Source organism: Neoarius graeffei, chromosome 2 (genome assembly GCF_027579695.1).
Source record: "Neoarius graeffei isolate fNeoGra1 chromosome 2, fNeoGra1.pri, whole genome shotgun sequence".
In the NCBI taxonomy this organism is placed as follows: domain Eukaryota; kingdom Metazoa; phylum Chordata; class Actinopteri; order Siluriformes; family Ariidae; genus Neoarius; species Neoarius graeffei.
This window is the reverse complement of record NC_083570.1, coordinates 85,409,440-85,428,847: the sequence shown is the minus strand read 5'-3', so window position 1 is coordinate 85,428,847 and position 19,408 is coordinate 85,409,440. Positions and strand designations below refer to the sequence as shown.

At 48.7% G+C, this 19,408-nt stretch overlaps 1 protein-coding gene across 1 annotated transcript in view; it reads right to left on the bottom strand.

Annotated features, from left to right (window-relative positions):
- slc44a1b (solute carrier family 44 member 1b) overlaps positions 1–19,408 on the bottom strand; it is a 106,540-nt gene that overhangs the window by 24,930 nt on the left and 62,202 nt on the right. The gene's annotated exons all lie outside the window — the stretch shown is intronic.

The following is a 19,408-nucleotide window of genomic DNA, read 5'->3' as shown; positions in this document are numbered from 1 at the left end:
TCAACCACTCCTGGGGAGGGTAACAATGGTCTTGACTTTCCTCCATTTGTACACAATCTGTCTGACTGTGGATTGGTGGAGTCCAAACTCTTTAGAGATGGTTTTGTAACCTTTTCCAGCCTGATGAGCATCAACAACGCTTTTTCTGAGGTCCTCAGAAATCTCCTTTGTTCATGCCATGATACACTTCCACAAACGTGTTGTGAAGATCAGACTTTGATAGATCCCTGTTCTTTAAATAAAACAGAGTGCCCACTCACACCTGATTGTCATCCCATTGATTGAAAACGCCTGACTCTAATTTCACCTTCAAATTAACTGCTAATCCTAGAGGTTCAAATACTTTTGCCATTCGCAGATATGTAATATTGGATAATTTTTTTCAATAAATAAATGACCAAGTATAATATGTTTGTCTAATTTGTTTAACTGGGTTCTCTTTATCTACTTTTAGGACTTGTGTGAAAATCTGAAGATGTTTTAGATCATATTTATGCAGAAATATAGAAAATTATAATGGGTTCACAAACTTTCAAGCACCACTGTATGTGGCTTGGCGGAGGTACAGTATGCACTCTACTGAGTGCCCTTCTAGTTTGTTAATGAGAAATAATTCAATTGTGTTTATTTAGAAATTGGCTGAAGTAGCCTATTTATGTGTGCTGACATTATGAATGTACAACTTTGAAAGCAGGCTGTAAGAAATAGAACAGGACATTTAAGGCTTTGCTTGAAGTCAGGATAATATCAAAATGCAAAGTGGAAATACCACTGCGTCAGAAAAGTTTCAAATGTCATGGCCCCTGTAGTGCTGCTCTGCCCATGGCACTGAAGGCATGTGCACGAGCAGGAAAATATCCACTGAGCAAGAACATAAATAAATGTCTTATGCGCAACTTAAATAAGCACCAAGTTGCACTTGCAGCTATAGACCTGGCAACCCTGAAGAAAAATAATGCATAGTCCCATAGAAGGGAGTGTGGGTAAAAAAAAAATAGGCTAAACTGTAAAAAACATAACATAATACATTTTCAATATAGTCCTTTTACAATAAACTCAATAAGTGTAATTTATACATACACTGCAAATTATATGATTTGAAGCAATTTGATGGAGGTTTATATTATTTAGTCTTCTCATGCATAAATTTACAGTTGTGATCAGAAGTTTCCATACAGTGACATGAATGTCATCTTGGTTATGAATGTCATGGCAATATTTGGGTTTTCAATGATTTCTTTGAACTGTTCTTTTTCTGTAGCAGAATGATTGTACAGCAGACATATTTAATTAAAAAAACCACTAGTATTTGGTGCACAAGTTTTAATTTTCTTTGGGTTTTCTAAAATCAACACAGGGTCAAAATTATACATACAGCACAACTAATATTTGGGTAAAATGTTTCTTCGCAAGAGTCACCTTGACCAAATATTTTTCTTTACCATGAACAAGCTTCTGGCAGAATTCTGGTTGGATATTTCATAACTCTTCATGGTAGAATTGGTAGAGTTCAGTTAAATTTGTTTTTTTTTTGCATGGAATCGACTTAAATGCACGATCCATATATTTTCAATAGGGTTGAAGTCAGGACTTGTTTTAAGCTTAATGTTAGCCTGCTTTATCCTCCACAACCAGCTCTGATGCATGTTTGGGTTCATTGTCCTGTTGTAACTCCCAAGTCCCAAGTCGTTCAAATTTCTGATGGTTTATGCTGAAAAATTCTGAGGTTGTCCTCCTTCTTCATTATTCCATCCACTTTGTGCAATGAACCAGTTCCACTGGCAGCAAAACAGCCCCAGAGCATGATGATCCTACCACCACCACCAGCTGGTACAGTGTCCCTCTGTACATGGTGGTCACTGTGGCCAAACAACTCAATCTTTGTCTCATCTGACCATACAGCTATCCTCCAGAAGGCTTTTTCTTTGTCCGTGAGGTCAGCTTCAAACTTTAGTTAAACTTGAAGGTGTCAATTTTGGAGCAGGGGGTTATTTCTTGGATAGCAGCCTCTTAGTCCATGGTGATCTGAAATGGAGACAGTGATCCATCAGCTTCCAGTTCATGGCAGGGCTGTGCCATGGTGGTTCCTAGGTTGTTCCTGACCATCCAAACCAAGTTCCTTTCAGCTGAGGGTGACAGTTTGGGTTTTCTTGAAGCAAAATGGCTTGGCAAAGTGACTACACCTCACAATAACTTGGATACAATTGTTTGAACTGATCTTGGAATTTGCAGTCGTTTAGAAATGGCTCCAAGAGACATTCTGGAGTTGTGTATATCTGTGATCCTCTTTCTCAGATCTGCACTGAGCTCCTTGGACTTTACCATTTTACTGTGTGTTGGTCAATCCAATGAGTGCTGTAAACAAACCCTTTTTATGAAGGCACAGAGAAGCTACCAGCTGTAGTCAATCATGATCACTAACAGGAAGTTAAGAGACCTCGGCCTTGGCAAGATAAGAGACACTTTGGAAGTTTCAGCACCTCTGAATTAATAATCTAAGTAAGCGTATGTAAATCTTTGGCCCTGTATGCATAATTTTGACCCTGTGTTGATTTCAGAAAACCCAAAGAAAAATAAAACTTGTGCGCAAAATTCTAGTTTTTTTTATTAAAGATGTATGCTGTACAATCATTCTGCCACAGAAAAAAGTTCTTTTTTTTCAAAAAAAAGTTCCTTTTTTTCATACATGCTGCTGTCAGACTGTATAACACCCACAACTTGTAATGTAGCACCAATAACCTGTTTGTCGTTATATTTGCACTACTTCACCACTACTACCTCTGCCATCTCTCATCGATGCAATTATTATGTGCAATAATATAGGCCTTAAGCTATTTATACACACACACACACACACACATATATATATATATATATATATATATATATATATATATATATATATATATATATATATATATATATATATATATAAAATATATCACACAGAGTCTACCTGTAATGTGCAATTTTTCCGAGCCTCTCAATAAGGCAATATTTCTATACTTTTTCACGGTAGATAATACAAATAGCCCTCTGTATTTAATCTTTCGTTTGTCTAATTTTTATTTCAGTTTTATTTGTTATCTGTATGACATTTTCTTGCTACTGTAACACGTGAATTTCTCCGATGTGGGATGAATAAAGTGAATCCAATCTAATCTAAAAAGAACAGTTCAAAGAAATTATTGAAAGCCCAAATATTGCCATGGCATTCATATCCAAGATGACATTCATGTCACTGTATGTAAACTTCTGACCACAACTGTATATACAGTACATTTAGGAGGACATGTATGATTAATAACCAGAGCATCAGTGATGCAGTAGCTCACACAGCCGTACTGATTACAAAACCAGGGAGTATCTTTTGTGAAGGCTCACAATCATCCAAATAAAACAAGAGTGCTCTGAGAGCACAATATCCCCCACTGGTAACTATGTTATAACTCTGGTAAAATGCGACTGAATTGAATGAATCTACAATATGCGCATTACTGATATATAACAAAGTATCCTGTCAAGTTTCGTGAAATTCCTCCAAAAATTGTAAGAGGAGATGATTTCGGATCTGCTTTAATATCAGCAGATCTTCGATTAAGGTACATGAATCCTTTCATCATGGCACACCTTCAGCCTGTTCAGTGTGCTGAGTGCAGGATGTTTAGTCATTCTTCCTCCATCGCTAGCGATAGCTTTACTTGTGATAAGTGCAGATTAGTTAGCTCTCTGACAGAGAAGATTATAGTGTTAGAAGCGCGTATCCAGGCTTTAGAGAAGGCCAGTGAGAATGAGAATAGTGTAGTTCCTGTAGGGGAAAGTCTGGATGCCCTAGGTGGAGTTAGTAATCCCCCAACTCCAGCATTAGAGCTCTTACAGCGGGGCGAATGGGTGATGGCTTGGCGGCATAAGCGTAGAGTCAAAGCTACCGCTGAAGCTCGCCCATGGGAGCACCACTCCTCTCTGCCTCACGTGTCGAACAGGTTTGCTCTCCTTAGTGATGCACCCACTGAGAAACCTGAAAGAGCTCTGGTTATAGGGGACTCTATCATAGGCCATGTAAAATTAGCTCAGCCTTTAGGGGCACCAGCAGCTTTACTCAGGTGTATACCGGGAGCCAGGGTGCCGAACATAGCAGGTAATCTTAGGGTCCTAGGCAAGCACAGGTTCTCAAAGATAGTTATCCAAGCAGGAGCTAATGATATACACCTTCGTCAGTCTGAGGTTACTAAGAGTAACTTTGCAGAGGTGTTTAAATTAGCGATGGCGATGTCCGATGCTGTAGTATGCTTTAGCCCCATCCCAATGCAACGTGGCGATGTAGCTTACAGCAGGTTATGGTCGCTGAACTGCTGGCTGTCCAGGTGGTGCTCTGAAAACAGTGTGGGCTTTATAGATAATTGGGCTAATTTTGAGGGCACTGCTGGCCTCTTAGGGCAGGATGGTATCCATCTCACTCGGGAAGGTGCTGCTCTCATTTCCTGCAGCATAGGTCATAGTCTCAGAACAGGCCTAGTTAATTTCTGACAATCCAGAGCCAAGGCCAGGGATCAGACAAACAGGCTAAACCGACTGTCTGCTAGCTGCACAGAGTCGTCACTCAGGGTCCACTACATCGAGACTGTGTCTGTTCCCCAAGCTCAACAAAAAAGTAGAAATATTCAGAGAGTTTGTTCCAGTAACCTAATCAATATAAAATTAGATCATACTGACTGTACAGCTGCTGCCAGCACCTTTGATCTAAAGGTGGGGCTATTAAATATTAGATCTCTTACATCTAAAGCGCTAATGGTTAATGAACTTATTACTGATCAGGAGTTTAATGTATTTTGTTTAACTGAAACATGGATGTGGCAGCGGGGGCGTGGTCAAGCATCGGTCTGTGACAGGAGGGTGGAGCCGGGGAAGGTGAGTGGCAGATTCGCTACACCTGACTGTAATTAACCTGTGTTTTGTGTGTGTTTTCCCAGTAAACCGCTCCCTATTTTAAGAGGCTGAGAGAGAGCAGAGGGAGCGCGACCCGGGAGTGGAGGCTGAGAGTGTGTCTGTGTGCTGCGAGTTTGTTTAAGCTGAAAAGTTTATTAATAAAACACGCTGTTACTCCCTCCAAACGTTGTCCTGCCGTCCTCTGTGCTCCACCCACGCATTGTCCGCGCTACAGTGGTGCCGAAACCCGGGAAAAGGTGGAGCACCAGTGCTACAGCCCCATGGAATCCTCCCCGTTCGCGGACTTGGTCCACGCCCTCGCCACGGCTCAGCAGAGCCAGCACCAGGCACTCGTCACGCTCCGAACGGAGCAGGAGCGCCGCTTCGAAGCCCTGGTGCTGGCTCAACAGGAAGATCGAGAGGCGTTCCGGCGGCTCCTCGCGTCGGCGGGATCCACCAGCGCCCCGGCCGCGGGCCCGTCTCCCCTCACTGTGACCAAGATGGGCCCGCAGGACGACCCCGAGGCTTTCATCACCTTGTTCGAGCAGGTCGCCGAAGCCTCGGGGTGGCCGATGGAGCAGCGCGCGGCGCGCCTCCTCCCCCTCCTGACTGGAGAGGCGCAGCTGGCCGCATTACAGCTCCCCGCCGACCGCCGGCTGGCCTACGCTGACCTTCGCCGGGCCGTCCTCCAGCGCGTGGGGCGCACGCCGGAGCAGCAGCGCCAGCGCTTCCGCGCGCTGCGGATGGAGGAAGCCGGCAGCCCGTTCGCGTTTGGCCAGCAGCTCCGGGACGCCTGCTGGCGGTGGCTGAGGGCCGAAGATCGCGACGCCGAGGGAATCATCGACCAGGTGGCGCTGGAACAGTTCGTTGCCCGCTTACCAGCCGGAACCGCGGAGTGGGTCCAGTGCCACCGCCCGGCGTCGCTGGATCAGGCCGTAGGACTGGCGGAGGATCATCTGGCGGCTGTACCGGCGGCAGGACAACGGATGACATCGTCTTCTGTCTCCTCTTCTCTCTCTCTGTCTTCCCCCCCTCTCTCTCTGTCTTCCCCCCCTCCTCCCGTGTCCCGTCCTCGCCCCATTCCCCCACCACGGAGGCGGGGGCCGGCCCCACCCCAGCCGGCCCGCCGCACCCGTGGTGCCCTCCCGTTTCCCCCTTCTGTGTCTGTCTCTCCCCCCCCTCAGGTGAGTGAGCCCCAGAACACAGTTGCAGAGGGGAGGCCCGGGCCGGTTTGCTGGCGCTGCGGGGAACCGGGCCACCTGCAGCAACAATGTGCAGCGATGGAGGTGGGGGCGGTGGTGCGGATCCCCGACGCGCCAGAGGCTGCCCTCGATCGGGCCGGAGCGTATCGCATACCGGTAAGTGTACAAGGGGCTACATATCAGGCGTTGGTGGATTCAGGCTGCAATCAGACCTCAATCTGCCAAAGCCTGGTGCAAGACGAGGCATTGGGGGGAGCACAAGGGGTGAAGGTGTTGTGTGTGCACGGGGATATTCACAGCTACCCGTTGGTGTCAGTCCACATATATTTTAGAGGGGAAAAATCTATAGTGAAGGCGGCGGTTAATCCTCGCCTTACCCACTCTTTGATCTTGGGGACCGATTGGCCGGGATTTCGGGGTTTAATGGCACGCCTAGTAAAGAGTGGGTCCTGCCGGTTGACGGGGGAGGGTCCCGGTGTCGCTTTGGCTGGAGCGGCGGTCGCAGAGCCGTCTACGTCACCTCCGCGACAGGGGGAGGAGCCGCCGGCCCCTCCTCTTTCTATTGGGGAATCCCTCGCGGATTTCCCACTGGAACAATCGCGAGACGAGACTCTGCGACACGCGTTTGACCAAGTGAGAGTAATCGATGGTCAAACGCTCCAGCCGAACGCCACCCCGTCCTTCCCCTATTTTTCCATTTTGAAGGATAGATTATATCGAGTGACGCAGGACACTCAGACGAAAGAGCGAGTCACCCAGTTATTAATTCCAAAGAGCCGCCGGGAATTGGTATTCCGGGCGGCCCACTTTAATCCCATGGCTGGACACCTCGGGCAGGATAAGACACTCGCCCGGATAATGGCCCGATTCTATTGGCCGGGGATTCGCGGCGACGTCCGTAAGTGGTGTACGGCGTGCCGCGAATGCCAGTTAGTGAATCCAGCGGCCATTCCAAAAGCGCCCTTGCGCCCCCTACCATTAATCGAGACCCCGTTCGAAAGAATTGGGATGGATCTCGTTGGGCCATTAGATCGGTCAACACGAGGGTACCGCTTTATATTAGTCCTGGTGGACTATGCAACGCGATACCCGGAAGCGGTGCCTCTTCGCAATATCTCAGCACGCAGTATTGCAGAGGCCCTCTTCCACGTCATCTCCCGGGTTGGAATCCCGAAAGAGATTCTGACTGACCAAGGCACCTCGTTTATGTCACGAACACTGAGCGAACTGTATGGGCTACTAGGTATTAAGCCGATCCGCACCAGCGTTTATCACCCACAGACGGACGGTTTAGTTGAACGGTTCAATCGCACCCTCAAGAATATTATTAAAAAATTCGTAAGTGAGGACGCACGTAACTGGGATAAGTGGCTCGAACCCTTGTTGTTTGCAGTGCGAGAGGTTCCCCAAGCCTCCACGGGGTTTTCCCCGTTTGAATTATTATACGGGCGTAAGCCGCGCGGCATCTTAGATGTACTGCGGGAAAATTGGGAGGAGGGACCTTCACAGAGCAAAAACGAAATTCAGTACGTTATGGATCTGCGCGCAAAACTCCACACGCTCACCCACCTAACTCAGGAGAATTTGCGGCAGGCCCAGGAACGGCAAGTCCGCCTGTACAACAAGGGCACGCGCCTTAGAGAGTTCACTCCGGGAGAGAAGGTACTCGTCCTGTTGCCCACATCGAGCTCCAAATTAATCGCCAAGTGGCAAGGACCCTTTGAGGTCACACGGCGAGTCGGGGACGTCGACTACGAGGTTAGGCGAACGGACAGGGAGGGGGCGCTACAGATTTACCACCTCAATCTGCTGAAACTCTGGAATGAGGAGGTCCCCGTGGCGTTGGTGTCGGTAGTTCCGGAGAAGGCGGAGCTGGGGCCGGAGGTCCCCAAAGGGTCATTGGCATCACGTACCTCTCCGGTCCCCTGTGGAGACCACCTCTCCCCGACCCAACTCGCGGAGGTCGCCCAGTTGCAGGCCGAGTTTTCGGATGTGTTCTCGCCCCTGCCCGGTCGCACGAACCTCATAGAACACCACATAGAGACGCCCCCGGGGGTGGTAGTGCGTAGCCGCCCTTATAGACTGCCCGAACACAAAAAAAAGGTGGTTCGGGAAGAACTTCAGGCCATGCTCGAAATGGGCATCGTCGAGGAGTCCCACAGTGACTGGAGCAGCCCAGTGGTCTTGGTTCCCAAGGCCGACGGGTCGGTCCGGTTCTGTGTGGACTATAGAAAAGTCAACGCGGTGTCTAAATTCGACGCGTACCCAATGCCTCGTATTGATGAGCTGCTCGATCGACTAGGCACGGCTCGCTTTTACTCGACACTGGATTTGACGAAGGGATATTGGCAGATCCCCTTGACTCCATTATCCCGAGAGAAAACGGCCTTTTCCACACCGTTCGGCTTACACCAGTTCGTCACACTTCCGTTTGGGCTGTTTGGGGCGCCCGCTACGTTTCAGCGGCTGATGGACCGAGTCCTCCGGCCGCACGCCACCTATGCGGCCGCGTACCTAGATGACATCATCATTTATAGCAATGACTGGCAGCGGCACCTGCAACACCTGAGGGCCGTCCTTAGGTCGCTGAGGCGGGCGGGACTCACTGCCAACCCGAAGAAGTGTGCGATTGGGCGGGTGGAAGTACGGTATCTGGGCTTCCACTTGGGCAACGGGCAGGTGCGTCCCCAAATTAATAAGACTGCAGCGATTGCGGCCTGCCCGAGGCCCAAGACCAAAAAGGGGGTGAGACAGTTCCTGGGGCTGGCTGGCTACTATCGTAGGTTTATACCTAATTATTCGGACGTCACCAGCCCGCTGACTGACCTCACTAAAAAGGGGGCACCAGATCCGGTCCAGTGGACGGAGCAGTGCCAGCGGGCTTTCTCTGAGGTAAAGGCTGCACTGTGTGGGGGGCCACTCTTACACTCCCCTGACTTCTCTCTCCCTTTTTTGTTGCAGACGGATGCGTCGGACAGAGGGCTGGGGGCCGTTTTGTCCCAGCAGGTGGAGGGGGAGGACCGCCCAGTCCTATACATCAGCCGCAAGCTGTCAGTGCGTGAGGGGCGCTACAGCACCATTGAGAAGGAGTGCCTGGCGATCAAGTGGGCGGTCCTCGCCCTCCGTTACTACCTGCTGGGGCGCTCTTTCACCCTCTGTTCGGACCACGCGCCCCTCCAGTGGCTCCACCGCATGAAGGATGCCAACGCGCGGATCACCCGTTGGTATCTGGCACTCCAACCCTTCAGCTTCAAGGTGGTCCACAGGCCGGGGGCGCAGATGGTCGTGGCGGACTTCCTCTCCCGTCAAGGGGGGGGGGAGTCGGCTGCGGGCCGGACGGGCGCCCGGCCTGAGTCGGGCGGTGGGGGTATGTGGCAGCGGGGGCGTGGTCAAGCATCGGTCTGTGACAGGAGGGTGGAGCCGGGGAAGGTGAGTGGCAGATTCGCTACACCTGACTGTAATTAACCTGTGTTTTGTGTGTGTTTTCCCAGTAAACCGCTCCCTATTTTAAGAGGCTGAGAGAGAGCAGAGGGAGCGCGACCCGGGAGTGGAGGCTGAGAGTGTGTCTGTGTGCTGCGAGTTTGTTTAAGCTGAAAAGTTTATTAATAAAACACGCTGTTACTCCCTCCAAACGTTGTCCTGCCGTCCTCTGTGCTCCACCCACGCATTGTCCGCGCTACAATGGATTAAGCCAAATGAATATATAGCATTAAATGAAGCGAGTCCTCCTGGATACAGTTATATACACCAGCCTCGTCTAACTGGCAGAGGAGGAGGCGTCGCGGTTATTTATAATGATTATCTAGGTGTAACACAAAAACCTGGTTATAAATTTAATACATTTGAAGTTCTTCATACTAATATAATGTATGTAGCCTCGAAAAATAGGTCTACCCAGTTAATTCCGTTATTTATTATTTACAGGCCCCTGGGGCCATATTCTGAGTTTCCTTCTGAATTTGCAGATTTTATCTCAGATCTGGTTATTTCCTTAGACAAAGCTTTAGTTGTCGGAGATTTTAATATTCACTTTGATAACCCAGAAGACCCCTTGAAAACAGCATTTGTGTCCATTTTAGATTCAGTAGGGATTAATCAGAATGTCATAGGACCGACCCATAATGGTGGTCACACCCTCGATCTAATACTAACATTCAGGTTAAACGTAGAAAATATAGTCATACTTCCACAGTCTGAAGTTATCTCAGCTCATTATCTCATCTCATTCAAAATATGTCTGAGTAATAATATATGCTCCTCACCACGCTACTGTATTAAACATACATTCACGTCAACTACTGCACAGAGCTTTATAAATGATCTCCCAGAGTTATCAACTTTGATTGGGTCACTGTCAGCCCCCACAGAACTTGATCAGGCAACTGAATGCTTAGAGTCAATGTTCCGCCATACTTTAGATAATGTAGCTCCGCTTAAAAGGAAAATGGTCAGAGACAAAAAATTAGCACCCTGGTATAATGATGACACTCGCACTTTAAAACAGACCACTCGAAAATTGGAACGTAAATGGCATCAAACAAAATTGGTAGCGTTCAAATTGCCATGGAAGGAGAGCTTCCTGAAGCATAGAAAAATTAGCACCCTGGTATAATGCTGCTAGATCAACATATCTCTCCTCCCTAATAGAAGATAACAAAAATAATCCTAGATTCCTATTTAATACTGTAGCAAAATTAGCCAGGAATATGTCCACTATAGACACATGCACACCTGTAGTATGTAGTAGCAACGACTTCATGAATTTTTTTAATGACAAAATTGAGAATATCCAACAAAAAATTCAAACTACTAATTTAAGGTCAGACAATGTAAGTGACCCTGTAGTTAACAATATAACTGTATCAGATCAGCAATTAGAAATGTTTTACTCCCCTTAGAGAAATTGAATTACTTGCATTAATCTCGGCATCAAAAGCCTCAACTTGTGTACTAGATCAGCCTTTATCAACCGGGGTGCCGTGGCACCCTGGGGTGCCGTCTAGCTTCGTTAGGGATGCCGTCAAAAATTATATATTCTAACATTGAAATAAATAAAATGAATTAAAATTCCAAAAAATGATAGTTACACTAATGCAGATCATCGCCGCCTCATGCATCATCAAAATTTGTCTAACAGCCCCCTTTCCCATGTCACAACGTCACTGCCGGAGTCAGCGTATGGTCAGCGTGACTGCGTATATTTTATATGGGGGTGCCTTGAGAATTTGCATACTTATGAAGGGTGCCGTGACTGAAAATAGGTTGAGAAATGCTGTACTAGATCCCTTACCTACACGTCTATTCAAACAGATAATACCTGAAGTAATTGAACCGCTTCTAAAAATAATAAATTCTTCTTTTTGTTAGGGTTTTGCTGGGATTCGAACCTGGTTCGCTGGTGTGATGATCCAGCAAACCCCCACTAGGCCACCAGGGGGATGACTCAAATGCAGAGGCGTGAGGCGGAAGTAGAAAAAGAATCAAAAAGGTTTATTTAAACTATATACACTATATACAGGGCAAAACAAAAGACAAAAAAAACCAAAGAGTGTAATCCAAAAGAAAAGCAAAGTGCAAAAATACAAAAGCTAAGAAGATCAAAAAAACACAGTACAGAGGAAACTGGAGATAAACATAACAGCACAAAGACTCCGTGACAAGAGGACTGAACTCAGGGGTATAAATAGACAAACTAATTAAGGACACAGGTGAAGATAATTAGGCAATTAACACAAACACAAGACACAGGAACAGTGGCGGCCTCTAGAGGCCAAAATAAACACGACATGAAAAGGAAATAACAGCGGCCTCTAGAGGCCAAAACAGTCCTAGTCCTAACAGGACCCCCCCCTCTAGGAGCGTCTCCTGACGTTCCCAGGGCGATCCGGATGGGCCGAATGGAAGTCCCGACATAGTTCTTTATCAAGGACATCCCGAGCAGGAACCCAGCAGCGCTCCTCAGGACCATAGCCCTCCCAGTCCACCAGATATTGCAACCCGCCGCGGACCCGGCGGGAGTCAAGCAGGCGATTCACAGTGAACACAGTCTGCCCCTGGAAGATGCGGGGGGGTGGGGGGTTCCTAGGGGCAGGGGCATACGTAGACGTCAGTACGGGCCGTAACAGGGAAACATGGAAAGTGGGGTTGATCCTCAGAGTCCGGGGCAACTGGAGCCGGTAGGAGACAGGGTTCACCCTGCGCACCACCTTGAAGGGGCCAATGTAGCGAGGAGCAAGCTTGCGGTTCTCCACCCGCAGTGGAAGGTCCTTAGTGGACAGCCAAACACGCTGCCCAGGGCGGAAAGCGTGTGCAGGTCTTCTATGGCGGTTGGCCTGAGTCTGGTTGGTTCTGGAGGTCTGTATGAGGGTCTTCCTGACCTTGCTCCAGGTCTTGCGACACCGTCTCACATATTGGTTGACCGAGGGCACCCCCGCGTCCTCCTCCTGGTCCGGGAACAGAGGTGGCTGGAACCCGAATTGGCACTGGAATGGCGACAGCTTGGTGGCCGATGACTGCAGGGTGTTGTGGGCGTACTCCGCCCATGGCAGCCAGGTGCTCCACGATGTCGGGTTATCCATAGCCAGGCCTCGCAGGGTGGTTTCCAGGTCCTGGTTGAGCCTCTCCGTCTGACCATTGGACTGTGGGTGAAACCCAGAGGAGAGGCTGGCAGTGGCTCCGATGACCTTGCAGAACCCGTGCCACACTCGGGAGGAGAACTGGGGCCCTCGGTCTGAGACGATGTCCTGTGGAAGACCAAAGACTCGGAAGACATGATTAAACAAAAGTTTCGCAGTTTCAAGAGCAGAGGGGAGTTTGCACAGTGGTATGAAGCGGCAGGCCTTGGAGAATCTGTCAACTAAGACCAAAATGACCGTGTTACCTTGTGACTCAGGGAGACCCGTGATAAAGTCGACTGCCACGTGGGACCAGGGACGCCGGGGAATGGTCAGAGGATGCAGGAGACCCTGGGGACGCTGTCGTGGGTTCTTGGTTCTGGTGCAAACCTCACAGGACAGGACAAATGACCTTACTTCCTGCTCCATGTTAGGCCACCAGAAGCGTCTTTTCAGGAAGTCCAGGGTCCTCCGAGCTCCCGGGTGGGCGGTGAGAGGGGAAGAGTGACCCCACTGGAGAACCTTGGCCCGGGCTTGATGTGGGACGTACAAGAGGCCTGGTGGCCCCGTCCCAGGACCGGGGTCCTGGCGTTGGGCTCGTCGGACAGCCTCCTCAATACCCCAGCGGACAGGGGCCACAATCCGGGACACAGGGATAATAGGCCCGACTTCATTCTCCCTGTTAGTGGCAGAGAACAGTCTGGACAGTGCGTCAGGTTTGGTGTTCTTGGAGCCGGGGCGGTATGAGAGGGTGAAGTCAAATCGACTGAAAAACAGGGCCCACCTAGCCTGTCGAGGGTTCAGTCTCTTGGCTTGCTGGAGGTACTCCAGGTTCTTGTGGTCAGTCCAAACCAGGAATGGATGTTGTGCTCCCTCCAGCCAGTGCCTCCACTCCTCAAGGGCCAGTTTGACCGCTAGCAGTTCTCGATCCCCCACATCGTACCGGGACTCAGCAGGACTCAGGCGGTGGGAGAAGTAAGCGCAGGGGTGCAGCTTTCCTTCCGAACGTTGAGAGAGCACCGCGCCGACACCACTGTCCGAGGCGTCCACCTCCACGATGAATGGTTGGGAGGTGTCCGGGAGAACCAGAATGGGTGCCGTGCAGAAGCGGTCCTTGAGGTCTTTGAACGCCTTTTCTGCCTGAGGAGACCAGCCATAAGATCCACCTGTCCCTTTGGTGAGGTCTGACATGGGTGCTGCCACAGAACTGAAGTTCCTGATGAACTTGCGGTAGAAGTTAGCGAATCCTAAGAACCGCTGAACCTCCTTAACGGACTTGGGAGTAGGCCAATCCCGGACGGCCAGGGTCTTGGCAGGGTCCATTTGGAGTTGGCCTGTCCGTACAATAAATCCCAGAAAGGAGACCTCGGGAACATGAAATTCGCATTTCTGGGCCTTGGCGAACAGATTGTTCTGTAGCAGCCTCTGGAGAACCTGGCGGACATGGTGGCGGTGCTCCTGCACGGTCTTGGAAAAGATAAGGATGTCATCGAGGTAGACAAAAACGTATAGGTTAATCATGTCCCTTAAGACGTCATTGATTAGGGCCTGAAAAACAGCTGGTGCGTTGGTGAGTCCGAAGGGCATCACCTGGTATTCGTAGTGCCCAGACGGGGTGTTAAAGGCAGTCTTCCACTCGTCTCCCTGTCGGATACGGATGAGGTGGTATGCGTTCCGTAGGTCCAACTTGGTGAAGACGGTGGCGCCTTGGAGCAGGTCGAAAGCTGTGGACATCAGCGGAAGGGGATATCGGTTGCGCACAGTGATCTTATTCAGGCCCCTGTAATCAATACATGGTCGGAGCCCCCCATCCTTCTTGCCGACAAAGAAGAAGCCGGCTCCAGCAGGTGAAGTGGAGGGTCGAATAAACCCAGAGACCAGGGCATCTTTGAGGTATTCCTCCATGGCCTTGCGTTCTGGCTGAGAGAGTGAAAACAGTCTGCCACGAGGAGGGGTAGTCCCAGGGAGCAAGTCGATGGCACAGTCGTAGGCCCGGTGTGGAGGAAGAACGGCGGCCCTGCTCTTGCTGAATACCTCCTTGAGATCCCAGTACTCTGTGGGAACTTGAGATAACTCGGTGAGATCAGGGGGCTCGGCAGGAGACACAGGAGAGCTAGAGAGCAGACAAGAGGCATGGCATGCAGGGCCCCATTCCACAACCTGGCTTGTTACCCAGTCTATGCGAGGGTTGTGGCGAGTAAGCCAAGGAAGGCCTAGAATAACTGGGAACTCAGGTGAAGGAATCAGGTGCAGGGATATTTCTTCCTTGTGACCTTGAGACTGGAGGAAAACTGGAGAAGTAACTTGGGTGACTCTTCCATCACCTAACGCTTGGCCATCGAGGGCAGACACAGACAGTGGGACTTCAAGAGGTGCAGTCGGAATATTGATGCTTTGGGCGAAGTGAATATCCATAAAGTTCCCAGCCGCCCCTGAGTCTATCAAAGCTTGACAAGAGTGGACAGACTCACCCCAGGAGATGGAGACCGGGATGTAGATTCCTTGGCCAGGGAGTCCGGGAGAGAGGGTAGGCCCCGTCACAACCCTCCCTCGGCTGGACGGGGCGGTCCTTTTCCCAAGAGTTCGGGACATGATGCTCGGAAGTGACCAGGCTTGCCACAGTAGATGCAGCACTTGTCCCTCCTTCTGCGCTCCCTCTCAGATGCGGAGAGGCGAGTACGACCCACTTGCATGGGTTCTGGACAGTCACTGAAGGAGGTAGACGGTCTCCAGGTAGAGGTAGGGAGGCTGGGGGGGCTCAAGGCTTGGTGGCGTTCTCTCATCCTGTTGTCCAGACGAATAGCATGTGAGATGAGGGTTTCGAGGTCACTTGGGCATCCAATAGAGGCCAGACCGTCCTTGATGGGGTCAGACAGACCATGGTGGAAGGCTGACACCAGGGCAGTCTCGTTCCATCCACTTACTGCTGCGAGTGTTCGGAACGAGATGGCGTAATCTGCGACGCTTCCTCCTTGCCGGATGGACATGAGCTTTCGGGCTGCGTCGGTACTGATGTCTGCCTGATCGAAGACCCGAAGCATCTCTTCAGAAAACAGCTGGAAATCAAAGCACTCAGGTCCCTGTCTTTGCCAGATAGCAGTAGCCCAGGCTCGCGCCTTACCAGCTAATAAGGTGATCACAAAGGCAATCTTGCGGCGATCCGTAGTGTAGGTGGTAGGCTGAAGCTCAAAGGTGAGTTGACACTGGGTAAGGAACTCTCGGCACTCACTGTGCTTGCCGTCATACCTCTGTGGTGCAGGAAGGCTGGGTTCACGAGGTGAAGAAGGCAGCATTGCAGGAGGCACTGGAGCAGGAGTGGGAGCTGGATCAGGAGCAGGAACTGGATCAGGAGCAGGAGATGCAGGCAGAGATGTCAGCTGTGCCAGGGTTTTCCCAATTTGCTGAAGCAGTTCCTCGTGGCGAGCGAGGGCCTCACGTTGGCTGGTGAGCGTACGTCCATGAGCGTCCATGGTTGCTCCGAAGCGTGTCAAAGCTGCCATAATTCCCTGAAGGTTGGCCGGGTAGACAGTTGAAGCAGCCTCTGCTGAGTCGGTCATGACGGAGTCTTTCTGTTAGGGTTTTGCTGGGATTCGAACCTGGTTCGTTGGTGTGATGATCCAGCAAACCCCCACTAGGCCACCAGGGGGATGACTCAAATGCAGAGGCGTGAGGCGGAAGTAGAAAAAGAATCAAAAAGGTTTATTTAAACTATATACACTATATACAGGGCAAAACAAAAGACAAAAAAAACCAAAGAGTGTAATCCAAAAGAAAAGCAAAGTGCAAAAATACAAAAGCTAAGAAGATCAAAAAAACACAGTACAGAGGAAACTGGAGATAAACATAACAGCACAAAGACTCCGTGACAAGAGGACTGAACTCAGGGGTATAAATAGACAAACTAATTAAGGACACAGGTGAAGATAATTAGGCAATTAACACAAACACAAGACACAGGAACAGTGGCGGCCTCTAGAGGCCAAAATAAACACGACATGAAAAGGAAATAACAGCGGCCTCTAGAGGCCAAAACAGTCCTAGTCCTAACACTTTTAGGATTGGCTATGTACCCAAATCCTTTAAACTAGCAGTTATCAAACCCCTGATTAAAAAACCTGACCTTGATCCCTGTCAGCTGTCCAATTATCAGCCAATATCAAACCTCCCCTTTATCTCCAAGATCCTTGAAAAAGCTGTGGCACAGCAGTTATGCCCATATTTACATAGGAATAACATTCATGAAATGTATCAGTCAGGATTTAGACCTCATCATAGCACAGAGACAGCTCTGGTTAAAGTAGTAAATGACCTACTGTTGGCGTCTGGATAGACTAGAAAATGTTGTGGGAGTTAAGGGAACAGCCCTCTCCTGGCTCAGCTCTTATTTAACTGATTGCTATCAGTGTGTTGATGTAAATGGTCATTTTTCTAGACATACTGAGGTAAAGTTTGGTGTTCCACAAGGTTCTGTCTTGGGTCCACTGCTTTTTACTTTATATATGTTACCTCTGGGTGATATTATTCGTAAACATTGGATTAGTTTCCACTGTTATGATGATGACACACAGTTGTATGTTTCTGCAAAACCTGATGAGAGACACCAGCTTAATAGAATTGAGGAATGTGTGAAGGACATTAGACACTGGATGCTTATTAACTTCCTTGTGCTTAACTCTGACAAGACTGAAGTACTTGTACTAGGACCACATGCAGCTAGAAGTAAGTTTTCTGATTACACAGTAACTCTGGATGGCCTGTGTTTCTTCACGTGCAGCAGTAAAAGACCTCAGAGTGATTATTGACCCCAGACTTTCATTCGAAGCTCACACTGATAACGTTACCCGGATAGCTTTCTTTCATCTCAGAAATATAACTAAGATAAGAAATTTAATGTCACTACATGACGTGAAAAACTAGTTCATGCTTTCGTTACCTCCAGGTTGGATTGTTGTAATGCCTTACTGTCTGGATGTTCCAATAAATGCATAAACAAGCTACAGTTAGTTCAAAATGCAGCAGCAAGAGTCCTTACTAGAACTAGAAAATATGACCACATCACGCCTGTCTTATCCACACTGCATTGGCTCCCAATCAAATTTCATACTGATTATAAAATACTACTATTGACCTTTAAAGCACTGAATGGTCTCGCACCACAGTACCTGAGTGAACTTCTGGTCCTCTATGACCTGCCACGCCTACTTAGATCAAAAGGTGCAGACTATCTGCTGGTACCTTGTATAGTGAAGGCTACATCAGGGGGCAGAGCCTTTTCTTACAAAGCCCCACAGTTATGGAACAGCCTTCCAAGTAATGTTCGGGAATCAGACACAGTCTCAGTGTTTAAGTCTAGGCTGAAAACATATCTGTTTATTCAAGCCTTTTGTTAATGGTGTTTATGAGGTAAAGGAGTAGATCTGGAGGATCCTCAGGCATAGAGTGTTTTGGTAAACTGGGATGTATGGATGCTGTCAGTCCCCCACTCGCTTGCTCACTCGAGTTTGTTGACGGTGTAGTGGCTGCTGCTTTATGTCCCGGGGCTCCCTCATACCTGTGTTACCTTCTGGCTCTCCCCTTTTAATTATGCTGTCATAGTTGGTTGCCGGAGTCCCTGCTTGTACTCGGCGCAATATGTATACTGTTCCTACTTATTCAGGTGACACTGGGCATACCTAACAACCTGTGTTCCCCCCCCAAAAAAAAATCTGTCCCTCTGAGTTACATGTCAGTCCTGGGATGGAGATGCTGACCTCTTCTGCTCCTCGGACCTGCCTGATCCATCCTGGTGCCCTGTGTCTGGTTGGAGTCTCATCGCATCGCTCCTGTAGAGGACGGCCCCATGTGGACAGTTGAAAGTCACACTTGGAAGACGCTCTGGACACTTACAGTAATGCTTTTATGGCTGAGGACTACAATTGACTTGCTAACTTTAGGACTGCAGTTGTCATGAACAGTTTTGCACTCAAGTTTCCATCAATGAAGAGTTTATAACGTCAACGAAACTGACTTCATGTTAAAACTGTTAATGTTATAGTCATGTTGTCTGTTGTTGCCCAAATGAGAATGGGTTCCCTTTTGAGTCTGGTTCCTCTCGAGGTTTCTTCCTCATATCGTCTGAGGGAGTTTTTCCTTGCCACCGTCGCCACAGGCTTGCTCATTGGGGATAGATTAGGGATAAAATTAGCTCATGTTTTAAGTCGTTCAAATTCTGTAAAGCTGCTTTGTGACAATGTTTATTGTTAAAAGCGCTATATAAATAAACTTGACTTGACATGATTTCAGAAAGTGAGTACCTGTCCCGGGATGGATGGACAGACATCGCCACGACATAATCCCCCTTTGGGCCTTTCGGCCAGTGGGGGATCATAAAAATTGTGAGGGAAGTTGATTTCAGAAAGCAAGCACACCTTGATGAAATTGCCAAAGTACAAGTTTGTTAATAATGAAGGCATAACTCTGGTAAAATTTGCCCAAATTAAATGAAATTTCAATCTGTGTATAACCATCATATAACAAAGCCTTCTGCCAAGTTTGGTGAAATTCCTCCACAAATTGTGAGAGGAGTTGATTTCAGAATAACATACACCCTCATGAAATTGTCAAAGTACAAGTTAATTAATCAAGGGTCAAAACTCTGCTAAAATTTTCACAAACAAAATTAAATCG